The sequence below is a fragment of the Bubalus bubalis genome, chromosome 1, assembly GCF_019923935.1.
Source record: "Bubalus bubalis isolate 160015118507 breed Murrah chromosome 1, NDDB_SH_1, whole genome shotgun sequence".
Classification (NCBI taxonomy): Eukaryota; Metazoa; Chordata; class Mammalia; order Artiodactyla; family Bovidae; genus Bubalus; species Bubalus bubalis.
The window spans coordinates 161,884,120-161,897,111 of record NC_059157.1 but is presented as its reverse complement, the minus strand read 5'-3'; the positions used below and the strand labels follow the sequence as shown (position 1 = coordinate 161,897,111).

At 41.8% G+C, this 12,992-nt stretch overlaps 2 protein-coding genes across 21 annotated transcripts in view; one reads left to right on the top strand and one right to left on the bottom strand.

Moving 5' to 3' along the window:
* MED12L (mediator complex subunit 12L) overlaps nt 1-12,992 on the top strand; it is a 363,479-nt gene that overhangs the window by 146,510 nt on the left and 203,977 nt on the right. The window lies entirely within an intron of this gene.
* Nucleotides 1-12,992, bottom strand: part of P2RY14 (purinergic receptor P2Y14) — a 67,167-nt gene that overhangs the window by 10,871 nt on the left and 43,304 nt on the right. The window lies entirely within an intron of this gene.

Genomic DNA, 12,992 nt, shown 5'->3' with positions numbered 1-12,992 from the left:
AAACTTCTTGTTGGTTGTTGCTATTGACCATTATAGATTTGATGTAAACTCTGGTGAGAACCTTGTAAACTCTACTTGAGAATTGAATAAGAAGTGTTTTTAGTTACTGGTTTATTATTTTTTCCCCCTTTATGGATTTAGATGCTCAAAACAGATCATATAAATTACTGAAGTTAACAAACAGTTGACCCTTTTAGCCAGGAAATCATCAGCAGGCTTTCTTTTGTTTCCTGTTTTTTGTTTTTAAAACCTTTGTACCACTGACATTCTGGAGTTGACGATTTGTTGTGAGCGTTGTCCTCAGCATTGTAGGATGTTAAACATCAACATCCTTGCCTTCTAGTTATTAGGTGCCAATAGCTTTATCATCCTAAGCTGTGACCAAAATGTCCTCTAGTGGGCCAGGTTGCCCCTGGTTGATAACCAGTGGTCTAGTTATACATGAACTTTACCGAAATAACACCTGAAAGCTTTATTGTTTGATAGGAAGAGGATAGGTTTCGCAGAATGTGATTGGTTCAGTTCTGCCTTGGTCTGGGTTGGCACCTTTCTGAATTCTTTAAGCTAGCCCTTCTCAGACTTTAATGTGCGTACAGATTTCCTGGGGCTCCAGCTAACATGAAGACTCATATACCATAAGTCTGAAGTTGAGTGTAATGTTGATGTTGGTAAGGCAAGGAGTACTCTTTGAGTAGCAAGTTTTTGACTTCGTACACAGGAAACTTTAATAAATATTTGATGAGGGTTTAAAAAAACAACTTTTATTTGCTGTAGTTGGGACTTCAGGTAGGAAAAAATAATGTTAAAGGGAGCCTGAAATCTAGATTTTTTCTTAGAGAGTTTACTTGTTACAGATTTCATCATCATAATCTCATCCTTCTGGTCTGGAAATACAAATAGATATTTTATGGAGAGCTGGTGATAAAGAACATCTTATATTTACCTAGGATAGTCCTAAAAGGTCATGAGGTTTTCTTTAGAAACAAGATGTAGTTCTCTGTGGTGAAATATTTTATTTGATCCAGGGTGATACCGAGCTTGTTCTGGGCAGGAATGATACTGTCTAACTTCAGAACAGTGCTTACTCTTGCAGAAGGAAGTGGGGCGTAGGGTGGTTGGACTTTAGCTGTATTTGTGGTCGTTCATCTCTTAAATTCTGAAACAACTAAACATTACTGTACCTAGCATTACTGTGAATTATGCGTAAACATTACTGTGAATTAATACTGGGCAATTAGGTATATTGGTGTTACCAGCATTAGTTTCTGTACTTTGGTGTACTTGGAATAGTTCATAATTAGGGAAAAATGTATATGGAAAATGAATTGCTTTCAAATCACTCTTTTATCACTACCCACCTATGATGAGCATTTTCCTCTCTGTTCTTTGTTCTGTTCTTAGCAAGTGACAGTGTTAGGTCAGCTGTTAGAGAATCCGCCTGCAATGCAGGAGACCTGGGTTCAATCCCTGGGTTGGGAAGATCCCCCGGAGGAGGGCATGGAAACCTACTCCAGTATTCTTGCCTGGAGAATTCCATGGACAGAGGAGCCTGGCCGGGCTACAGTCCCTCCTTTTTGGGGTCACAAAGAGTTGGACACGACTGAGTGACTTGGCACAGTACACCTGTGATGAGCATTTTCCTCCCTGTTCTTTGTTCTGTTTTTAGCAAGTGACAGGCTCAAAATTCCTCCTCGAGTTCAAACATCAAAAGCTTTCATTCCAGGTGCCCCACGATCTTTTCATATGTGATAAATACTTGTTTTCTAGATGATTCTTCTAACAGTAGAAAAGAGTATAGATGTGTGTAATCATTGTGCACATGTCCAAACTTACTAAGGCTGTTTTCTTAGCATTGCTGTTTTTAATCTCCCTTGCTGTGTGACTTTTTCTTTTCTCTCCTTGTCGTGCCAGTATGTAGTATCCTAGATGGTTTTCAGAGCAGTTGTAATGGGATGACTAGAATGAGGATTTATGTATGGGCTACTTATTCAGTCTTGTAGTTGCATTTTATAATATCTTATGTTATTGAATATTCAACAGCATACTTTTATTTTAAAAATATTTTATACTTTTGAGTAGTATTAATTAATTAGGTCATCAGTCTTCCGACCTATCTTATTCTATGGTCGGTTGAGTATTTAAGAATTTCTTCATCCTGACTCGTGGTCTTGCCTCTCTTTCCCAACACCGTGACTCCTGAGGAGTGGGTAAACAGTGTCTTTTTCTTCCAGGTTATAGACCTGTTCAAAAGGAAGTCATTATAGGCTCGTCAGTTTATTTCATAGAAGTTACTGTTTTTATTCTGTAACTGACTGCCCACCTTGCGACTCAGAAAGCCATTTCCTACTCCATTTCCTACTTGGCTGCTGCTCAGACTTCGACTATGGCTATCTAACCCCTCTCTGCCCTCCCTGTGTCCTCTGTCTGGCCTGCACTCTGTCTAGGCTCAGCCAGTGGGAATCTTGCTTTCTTTTGTACCCAAAGGAATGAGTACCTCCCTTATCTTTCTTCATCCCCATGAGCATTAATGACTAGTGCTCACCACACTTCTCAAAGGCTGCCAGGGACCTCATTTCTAAATTTATTGTCCCTCTCTCTGTCATTCTGTTTCCAGACTTCCCTGTAATAGTTGATGGTATTGATTTTCGCAGGTTGAAATCCTCTGTTCATAAGGTACATTGTAGCCTTTGGCTCCTGTATACATTGGATCTTCCTTTCCTTCATTTGTTTACCAAATCCATCAGAGCATGTTTCCAGGCAGTTTGGAGATACAGTGGGGCTTCCCAGGTGGCTCAGTGGTAAAGAATCTGCCTGCCAGTGCAGGAGATTCGTGGGTTCGATCCCTGGTCGGAAAGATTCTTTGGAGAAGGAAATGGCAACCCACTCTAGTATTGTTGCCTGGAAAATCTCATGGACAGAGGAGCCTGGTGGGGTCCGTGGCATCCCAAAGAGTCGGACATGACTGAGCACAGCACAGGCAGGCTGGCAGGCAGGCATGGAGATACACTGGCCACAGGGAACACTCAGGAAGTTCCCAATCTAGGGGAGATGGAACACAATGGTACTTTTGGGTGCAACAAGGGGCTGTGATTGAAGGAGGAGGCACAGGAGCAGAGCTACCACTCAGCACCTTCCAGCTTCAGGAATGGTGGTATTAAAGCTGTCTTCTTGGGTCTTGTGACAGTGAGGGTTGACAAATTAGTTAGGTTTAGCCAGTCAAACGGAGAAGGCAATGGCACCCCACTCCAGTACTCTTGCCTGGAAAATCCACGGGCAGAGGAGTCCATGGGGTCGCTAAGAGTCGGACATGACTGAGTGACTTCACCTCCACTTTTCTCTTTCATGCATTGGAGAAGGAAATGGCAACCCACTCCAGTGTTCTTGCCTGGAGAATCCCAGGGACGGGGAAGCCTGGTGGGCTGCTGTCTACGGGGTCGCACAGAGTCGGACAGAAGCGACTTAGCAGTAGCAGCAGCCAGTCAAAGGGAAGGGAGCATGTGTGGGGCAGAGAGAGCTACCAGGCACATCCACCAGGACTCGTGAGATGATAGCACAGCAGGGGTCCCGTGGCTTGCCCAAGCTCTTGAGTAACATAATAGAGCCTTGTTAATCAGTTACTGTTACCACCATTTTGCAAATGAGGAAGCTGGTGCTGAAAATGGTTAAGTAACTCATCAAAGGCGAATTGGGCAGATAATACATGGTCAGACAGTATTAAAACTTGTGTGTTCATCTCCCAGCGAGGTCTTCCCTACTCCTGTGGTAACTCAGGCAGGCATGTTTTGTGTGTGTCTGTGAGTGTGCACATGTATTGCAGGCCCTTCAGCATTGTTCTAGAATATTGTTTTTAGGAATCACTTATCAAGTATTTTTTTTTTTTTTTTTTTTTGAGGTGAGGTGGACATGTGAGTGTGAGAGTGGGATCTAGTGGTTAAGAGGTCTGCCAGGTGTGGGTGCAGTCTCTCCAGTGAGCCTCTGGGTACCATTGTGTACAGAACCTCTGTTTAATTTGCCAGTTTCTGAAAGTTTAAAAATGAACACCTGACTAGAAACAGACCACGTATATTAGTGATTAAAACAAATGACAGTAGTCAGTTGGTGGAGACCCTGTTGCTGGAGGAAACCCAGGTCTGCTGCTGTGGTTTAGATGCTAGGATCCTGGGCATGAGGTTGTTGCTGTTTCTCCCTTCCAGCCAGTTTTCTCTATATATGGGCATGAGGTCTAACTTGATTCCTCAAACTCCTGGCCACCATGGCCCATTGACTTCATCTTCGGTCAGAATGTACGCCAGCGAGAAATGTGCTTTTACTTGTAAGTGGGCAGATGTTGTTGTCTCTGAGTTGTTTGTTGTTCAGTCACTAAGTTGTGTCCAACTTTTTGCAACCCCATGGACTGCAGCACTCCAGGCTTCCCTGTCCTTCACTATATCCCAGAGTTTGCCCAAATTCACGTCCATAAAATCAATCAGTGATGCTATCCAACTATCTTATCTTCTGCCGCTGCCTTCTCCTTTTGCCTTTAGTCTTTCTCAGCATCAGGACCTTTTCCAATGAGTCAGCGTTTGCATCAGGTGGCCAAAGTACTGGAGCTTCTGCATAGTCCTTTCAATGAGTTTTCAGGGTTGATTTCCCTTAGGATTGACTGTTTTGACCTCCGTGCTGTCCAAGGGACTCTCAATAGTCTTCTCCATCACCACAGTTCAGAAGCATCAATTCTTCGGTGCTCAGTCTTCTTTATGGTCCCACTCTCAGATCTATACAGGACTACTGGAAAAACCATAGCTTTGACTATCAGTTCAGTTCAGTCACTCAGTCGTGTCTGACTCTTTGCAGTCCCATGGACTGCAGCACTCCAGGCTTACCTGTCCATCACCAGCTTCCAGAGCCTACTCAAACTCATGTCCATCACATCGGTGATGCCATCCAACCATCTCATCCTCTGTTGTCCTCATCTCCTCCTGCCTTCAATCTTTCCCAGCATCAGGGTCTTACAGACCTTTAATTGACGAGCAGTGCTAATTCATTCTCACATTGGAAGCACCTGCATGTTCTTCAAGGGCTGAATTGCAGACACCTCAGAACTTCCTCTTCCACCAAAGCATAAGCTCAGCTCTGTCCTTACACCTTCAGGCCTCCTTCCTGGGCCCTCCTGTTTACAGACTCTCAAAATCACGAAGACTAAACATCTGTGAGTTTCTGCCACAAATAGCCGTTCTTTGATTCCATGTAATAACAGGTAGACTGATAACATGAAGACTTAGTTTTTACTTTTAATTCCAACCACTTTCCTTAAACTACATTTAGCCAAACTCGCAGCTATGTGCAAGAGTGGCATCTCCTTGAACCTGGGTCTGTCTTCACATCTTTGGGTGATGCAGGCAGATAATTAGGAGCTGGGGGAAGAGGTGAGGTGCTGCACAGGCCCTCCTGGGGCCATGAAAATGCCCCCCCACCACGGACCCTAGCCTCTGTGTCAGTAACTGCATCTAGTTTGTCAGGATGGATTTGGGGGGATTTTTCACCTATAGTCTTGGGGTTGCCCAGGATTTCTCATCCTTGGTACTGTCAACATTTTTTTGAGTTGCAGTTCTCTGTGGGTGAGTGGTCTGGTGCATTATAGAAGGCTGCATCTCCAGACTCTATCCACTAGGTGCCAGCAGCTCCCATGGTTTAAGATATGAAGTAGCCCCTTAATAATAGTTATATTTCTTACCATTTTGATACAGGAATAGAATGTAATCAACTCTGTAATTGATGCTAAACTTTATGCATTGAGTAACTCAGCAGCAATACGTGATTCATATATTTAGGTCTTGGAATGTGAAGTAGGTTTTCTTTACTGTCCTATTGGAATAATGGGCAGGCAGTGGAGCATAATGATTAAATGGACACAGTGGACCTTGGTTAAAAATATGGCTCAATTTCTTAATAGCTGTGGTAGTCAATTATTTGGGGCTTCCTGGGTAGCTCAGACGGTAAAGAATCTGCCCTATCTGCAGAATGCCTCCTGGTTTCTGTGTTTACATCTAAAAGGAGAGGTAGTAGTTGCTACTGCGTAGGGTTTCTATTCCTGTAAGACCTGGTGCCCGGCATTGTGTGACTCAGAGGGACCAGTGGGGGTTCAGAGAGTGAGTGACTCAGCTGACAGCAGAATTGGATCCGAAGTCTCTGGGACTCGGAGTGGGCCAGGACTTCCCCTGGGCCGGGCCCCACATGTGCCCTACTTCCCCACATCTATGTGAGGTGGTTTTTCTGCGCTCATGCAGGGCTGCACGAGACACTGTAGATCCATTTTCCGAGTGCTCCGCACCTCTCCGGGGAGTCTGGCCTAGCAGTGTTTGCCTAGGGGTGGCTGGGGGAAGGCTGTGCATTCTATGGTCCCTCGGTTCTAGTAATGGGAAGTGGCAATCTAAGTAAGTGAGGGTTTCCCTTCACTCTGAGGCAGTAAGGGTGAAGTCCAAAGCATTTCATGCTCCTACTTGGCAGTCCATGAGAGTGATGTAAAGCTATGAAACTCCTGTCTCCAGAGTTCGGGGGGCTGATTCCTTCTATGGAATTAAATGGAGATGTCATGATTTCTGACTCTCCCTCTTCCTGCCACCCCCCTGCTTCTGCCTGCAGCCTGTTCTTCTGCAGCATTGTTTTGGAATATGTGTTTCTGTTCCCTGGGGGCCAGGCAAGGAAATGAATCTCTGACCTCTTTTTGCTTCACTGAGATGGAGTTTCTCAGTCAGGCATGCTGTACTCAGATCTTCAGATCTTTGGGCTTAGGGCGGCCTTAACACATGCCCCTTTGCTAGGGGGCTGGGGAACAGATTTTTAATTCTGAGAAACCAACTGCTTTCATGTCTTAGATGAATATCAATCACCTTTATGTTTGTTCAAGATTCAGGCTTACATATCCAAAGGAAAAGAATATAAATATCCAGGACTTTTAAGTGGGAATAGAAATACTACAGAGAAGTGATTCTTATACACTTTAAAGCCTAAAATTCAGGTACTTCCTGCCTGTAAGAGGAAGTCAGTAAATTTTGGTTCAATAAATGTATTGTTATGAATTGGGAAAATTCTTTAAATGAATTTGTATTTTGTTAAACACAATATATGACAATGGAGCAACTATAATTCACTTGAAAATAAGTAGGACTTAAATGTGAAAGATGCATTTTCATGCAGCTTAAAGATGGTGCTCAGAGTGCATATGGAATGGAAGACCTTTTCTTCTTGAGTTCTAGGCCCTTCCCAATGGGATCCATTGTTGAATGTAAATGTCCTCTTTAAATAATCCATTAGTGATTATTTCACTTTTCATATGGATTTCAATTTGAATCAGTCTTACATGTTTTGAGAGAGCTGTCTTACATCTTGCCGTACCCTGTGGGAGCTATTAGTTGCCATTTCATCACTGCCTCAGATGTAGTTGTCTGAACTGTACAAAATCTGATAATTAGAAGTGTTCCTTTCCATCTGTACCATGAATTGCATTTCATGTTCATGACCTACTTCGACAAGGATCAGTTTTATTTTCTCCATACTGTTTTTTTTTTTTTTTTTTTTTTTAATGTAGCCTTCCCTGACTTCTAATCTTTATCCATACATTATTGCTTTCCTCTCTTGTATTCAAGATCTGTCTCTGTCTTTAGACTATTTTCTTTCAAGGTATAAACCTGCAGAAGTTCTCTTGAAGTTGTGACACCCTCATAGCTATAAACTTGCTCAAGCCTTTTCCAACCTCACATAACAAAAGTAGAAATCCTCTGTAGGTGGCAAAGAATGAGCCCCAATATCAATGAGCTTGTCTTGTTTCTGAGTATCACTGCCCACTAAAAGGGACCAAGCCTCCTTGGGGAAATGACTGATTTCAAATTAGGCACAGGGAAAAGTGAGTTGATACCTTGCCGGCAAAAAGCAAGGGAGTACTCAGACTAGCAAGGAAATGTTAAGGAGGGAACAAAAGGACATGAGAGCTGACTTGGTGGCACTTCTAAATTCTACAATTTGTATATCAATAACAGTAATAGATGAAAACACTTTTGAAAGCAAACCAAATTCAAGAGTTGCTAGTACTGTTAAAAATATAGATAAAAAAGGGAGGATGAAGACAAGAGAATGTCTTCACAGAAGAAAGTCAACTAGAAAAGGTAGAAGGAATGATAGAAAGAAACCAGTTTGCAGTCTCAGCATAATAACGGATGCAGGCAACAATCTTCAAGGTTTGTGAAAAGTCAGCAAAAGTTTCTAGGAGAACAGGATGTTCTAGTCTACAAGCATCACTCTCAAATCACTTAGAATAACAAAGGAAAAATTATACCTTTTCAGTAGGGATATCTGACAGTCACTGAATGATTCAACTTACCAAAAATGGAATAATTTGATATTCACCCCGCCCCCAATATAACTCAGATGTATACAACATAACTTGTTAAAAAGCTGATCATGGATAAACAATTGGACAGATTCAGAGCATGATCATTCTATAAAAGAGCCAGCTCAGAACCTCTAAATAAATTAGTATCATGAAAAACAAACAGATGGGATGCGGTGGAAGCGAGCAGTTCTTAGACATCTCTACCTTCCTTACCTTTTCTTCTCAGTCACCTTTGGGAGCTTCTCTGCCTGCCCTGAAATTGGTGTTTTTTACTCTGTTCCTGGCCATCTTTTCTCATTCTCCCCGCTTCTTCTAAGCCGAAGTAATCTTTGTTTAGAATATTGTTTAAGACTGTCATCTGTAAGACAGACTTTTCCCTTCATGTCTCATATAATGCTTTTGGCACCTTCTATGAGGCAGTGTTCTTGGTATTGGGGATCCTGCCCTCTTAGAGCCCAGAGTCCTTGTGGTTCTGGTATCTGAGCAGCCTCCTCACCCAGCTCTCTGCTGAGCACCTCCATTTCCTGCAGTCCTGGGTTGTCATCTAGAAACAGTCTTGTCATCTGTTTCTACTCTCTTCACATTTTACAGCAATAATTGCCAGTTACTTGGAACTTTACCTATGTATCAGATACAGGCAATGCTAACTGCTTTTAAAAATACTTATTCTTTTCAAGGGATTCCCTTGTGGCTCAAACGGTAAAGAGTCTTATTCTTGTCAGTGGAATATTTGATATTTTGAAAAGAATTTATGCAAAGAAGCTAAAGCACACAAAAAGAACACAGTATTGACTTGAGAGCCAGAGCCTTACTGGGTATGCCAACTTTTCCCTTCTCATTCCCCCTGGGCTGTGCCTTTCTCCACTGGGAGAGAACTCTGTCTTGAATTTTGTGTCTTTTATTTCCCATCTTGATTTAAATCTATATGAACATAGATTCCATTAAAAAATTGTTCATGGTTCATGGTTTGTGTAGTCTTACAGGGCTTTTTTTTTCTTTTTTATCCCCAGCTCAGTATTATTGTTTCTAAAGGAATTGGAATCTTTGAAAAAGGCTTGGAAATAGTTGGAAAAGATGAACGTTCATTCACCCTTTAGCTGAGCATTTTAATTCCTAAGTATATGTTCTAGAAGAATCTCTTCCAGAAGCATTCCAAGGATATACAAGAAGATGCTCATAGAAACATTACTTATTACTTGGCCAAAGTGTAGAAATAGCAACTGGAGGATTTGACAGGAGAATGAGTTTAAAATTTTAGTGGAATTTTGTGTAGCAGTGAAAATGAATGAACTACAGCTGTGCTTTTAAAAATCCTCCTGATAAGAGAAATCCCATATTACAGTTGAGGAAACTGAGGTCTAGAGAGCTTGAATAACTTATCCAAGGTGTAAGAACAAGTGTGTTGTAGAACTGAGAGTGTTATTCTAAAGCTGTAACGACTATGGACTATTGTTTCTTGTTGAAAAGTCTTGTCTTTATTAGCTTGTGTGTTCCACTGAATGGAGAGAGAGCTTCGTATTTTCATCTAGCTCAGCAAATGGATCATAATAGGAGTTGAATGAATTTCTGATGAATGACTGAAGACATCCTTACTTTACATAGGAAGAATGCTATGTAAGGGAGCTTAGTAGCTTGAGCGAGTTCTGAGATGGTAACCAGAGCACCTGCAATTGAAACCCAGGTCGTTCAAGCCCTCAGTGACTGTAGCATCTTACCTGTATGCTCTTTTCCTTGGTTTCATCCCCTACCCCCATCCCAGTGGATGGCTGAGGGATGCCTGGCAGGTGTAATGTCAGCATAACTTGGATTATTACTACCCCGAATTCCTTAGCCAGGGCCCACAATTGCTCTCCTTGTGGACAGCAGAGGCCCTTCTTCAGCTATGTGGCTTTTTTTTTTTTTAACCTATAATATGAATCTGCCCAGCCTGCAGCAGCAAAAGTGTCAGCAAACTTTGTCTCCTGAACGTCCCTGACATGATCAGCTTGTGGCAAAGTGCAGGCAGTTTGTGCATATGGGGTGGGGGTGTAGAGAACGCAAGGTTGCAGATATTTGTTGCTTTTGACAAGTAAACCAGTATGTGTCATAAAAAAAATTATTTCACTCTAATTTTTTTGGTTGAGTGGAACAAAAATTGAAAAGCAAAAGCTTAACTGCCCAGCTATTCCCTTGAGCTTTTCCTTGCCTGCCATCCAGTGTCAGGAAAAGCTCTGAGCAGATACATGTTTTTTCTCTGTCTCAAATAAATCATGAAAAGCTTTTGTTCCTTTGTAAATTGAGGGTGAGGGGGCAGAGGGGGAGAGGCATTGGCAAGGGTCTACAAACGTGACCCACCAGAGTTTGTCAGGAACTGCATAGGAGGAGCAGGAATATCCAGGTAGATTTGCCTTCACACTGTCTCCACGGCGATGCTGAAGTTCAGCTCTATAAAGATGAACCTCAATGGGGCAGAGGTTCTCGGAGCCCTGACCTCTGCCTGTGGTTGTCTGTCTCTAGCATCTTACTGTGGTTGCCTCATATTGGTCTCTGTTAACACATCACTTTCTCAGTGGGGCCTTACCGTAGGTTTACGACCCCTGACACAGCCGAGCACCTACCCAGCACACTCCAGCCTCTCACATGTTTTATTTTCTTCAGAGCCATCTTCGTTATTTAAAGTGATACTTACTTTTCAATTTATTTTTTCCATCATCCCTCCACCTCCCTCTTCCTACTGTGCCACCCTCTTAAAGGTAGCCTTCATGAAAATAGAACTTACTTCTTTTCTTCACTGTTAAATTAGTGCCAGGCATATAGTAGAAGTTCATTAGATATTTACTGAATTTATGAATGACTGTATCTGTACAACTTTGGTCAAATAAAGGACTCAACTGTTGAATGATGAGTCTGTTCAGGACCTCAGAGTTGTATATTTTCTATGTGTTGAATAGGTTAAAATGTATAGATATCTTTTAAAATCATTGGTGCATAAAATCGGATTAACCATAGTCTTTGGTTTATGGCATATTCTTATGATGCAAGGTTCATGCAAGATTGACTGTAAAAATTTTTATCTTATTATTCTTAATCACATTATTAATTTCCTTCAAACTTGTTAACCAAAACAAAAGCCAAGACTGACAATAATAAGCTATTAATACATGGAACTGAATTTTCTTTCTTCCCACATGCCGTCTCTCTGGCCACCATGTACCCTGAGCCTCATTTTTTTCATTTACTCAGTTTAGTTTTATTATGTTTTGTTACATGTATGTATAGTCCTAAAAGTGTGTTGTATGCTTATGTGTGTGTATGAAATTGTGATCTTTAGGAAACATATGTAATCATTGAGTGGTTTAAATATTATCACACCACGCATTGTCCATGTTACTTGAGTGTTGCTATAAATCATCTGTTTTGGTGACTGTAACATTCCATTGTCTGACCATTCAGACCATTCAGCTTCCTGTTTTCTGACCATTCAGCTTCCTGTGTCTGACCATTTAGCTTCCTGTGTTCAGCACGTTTCCAGGCTTTTGCCCTTTTGAACCATGCCAAGGTATATATCCTTCATGTCTTTGGATGAACATGTGAAAGAGCTTCTTGTGTGCATAAATCTAGGTATTTAATTATTGAATCATAGGTATATGAATGTTAAACTATAGACAATGATGTCAAACAATTTCCCAAAGTGATTGCAAATCCTCTGTGGATGCCAATCCTCATTTCCTATTCTCAGATTTAGTAATGTACTAATGGTGTACATTAGTAAATGTACTAATGGTGCCAAAGCCGCAGTGTGTAAAACAAACTTGCTGATACCTCAGCACACTTGAAGGCCATGTACCCAATTGTGTCCTGTAGTCATTTTGTAACTTACTGGCATGCAACCTTAGTAAACAAACAAACAAAAAAGCCAACAACATATGGGGCTTCCTTGGAGGTCTAGTGGTTAAGAATCCACCTTGCAATGCAAGGAACTTCCTTGATCTAGGAAGGAAGATCCTGCGTTCCATGGAGCACCTAAGCCTGTGTGCCACAGCCATTGGGCCTGCGCTCTAGAGCTGGGAGCTGCAGCTACTGAGCCCTCGTGCCACAACTGCTGAAGCCTGTGTGTCTAGAGCCTGCGCTCCGCAACAAGAGAGGCCACTACAATGAGAAGCCCACACACCCCAATGAAGAGTAGCCCCTGCTCGCTGCAGCTGGAGGAGGCCTGCACACAGGCATCCTGTGTGCAGTGCAAAGACCCAGCGCAGCCCAAAAATAAAATAATAAATCTTAAAAAAAAAACAACCCTACAAAACAGAAAAAGTTAAGTTCACTTTAGAATGACTGTGATGATGTAATAGGTATTGTCCTTTTGACAAATATTTAAATGTTTCATGTGGCATTATAAGAATAGTTCACAAAGCACTTCTGCTATATATGATAGTTATCTAGAGGAACAACACTTGAGAGTGAGTTATGAGCTAAATTAGGTGCTTTCTTCATGGAACACCATTTTTACTGGAAAGAAGGATACACAAACTCTAGCAGTTCATACTTGGGTATTTGGTGGACATTTTCTCAACATTGAATAGAATGCTCCTTCAAGTCAAGGCAAAAAAATAGCAGTACTTTCCAGTACTTAGAATGAGATCAGTGC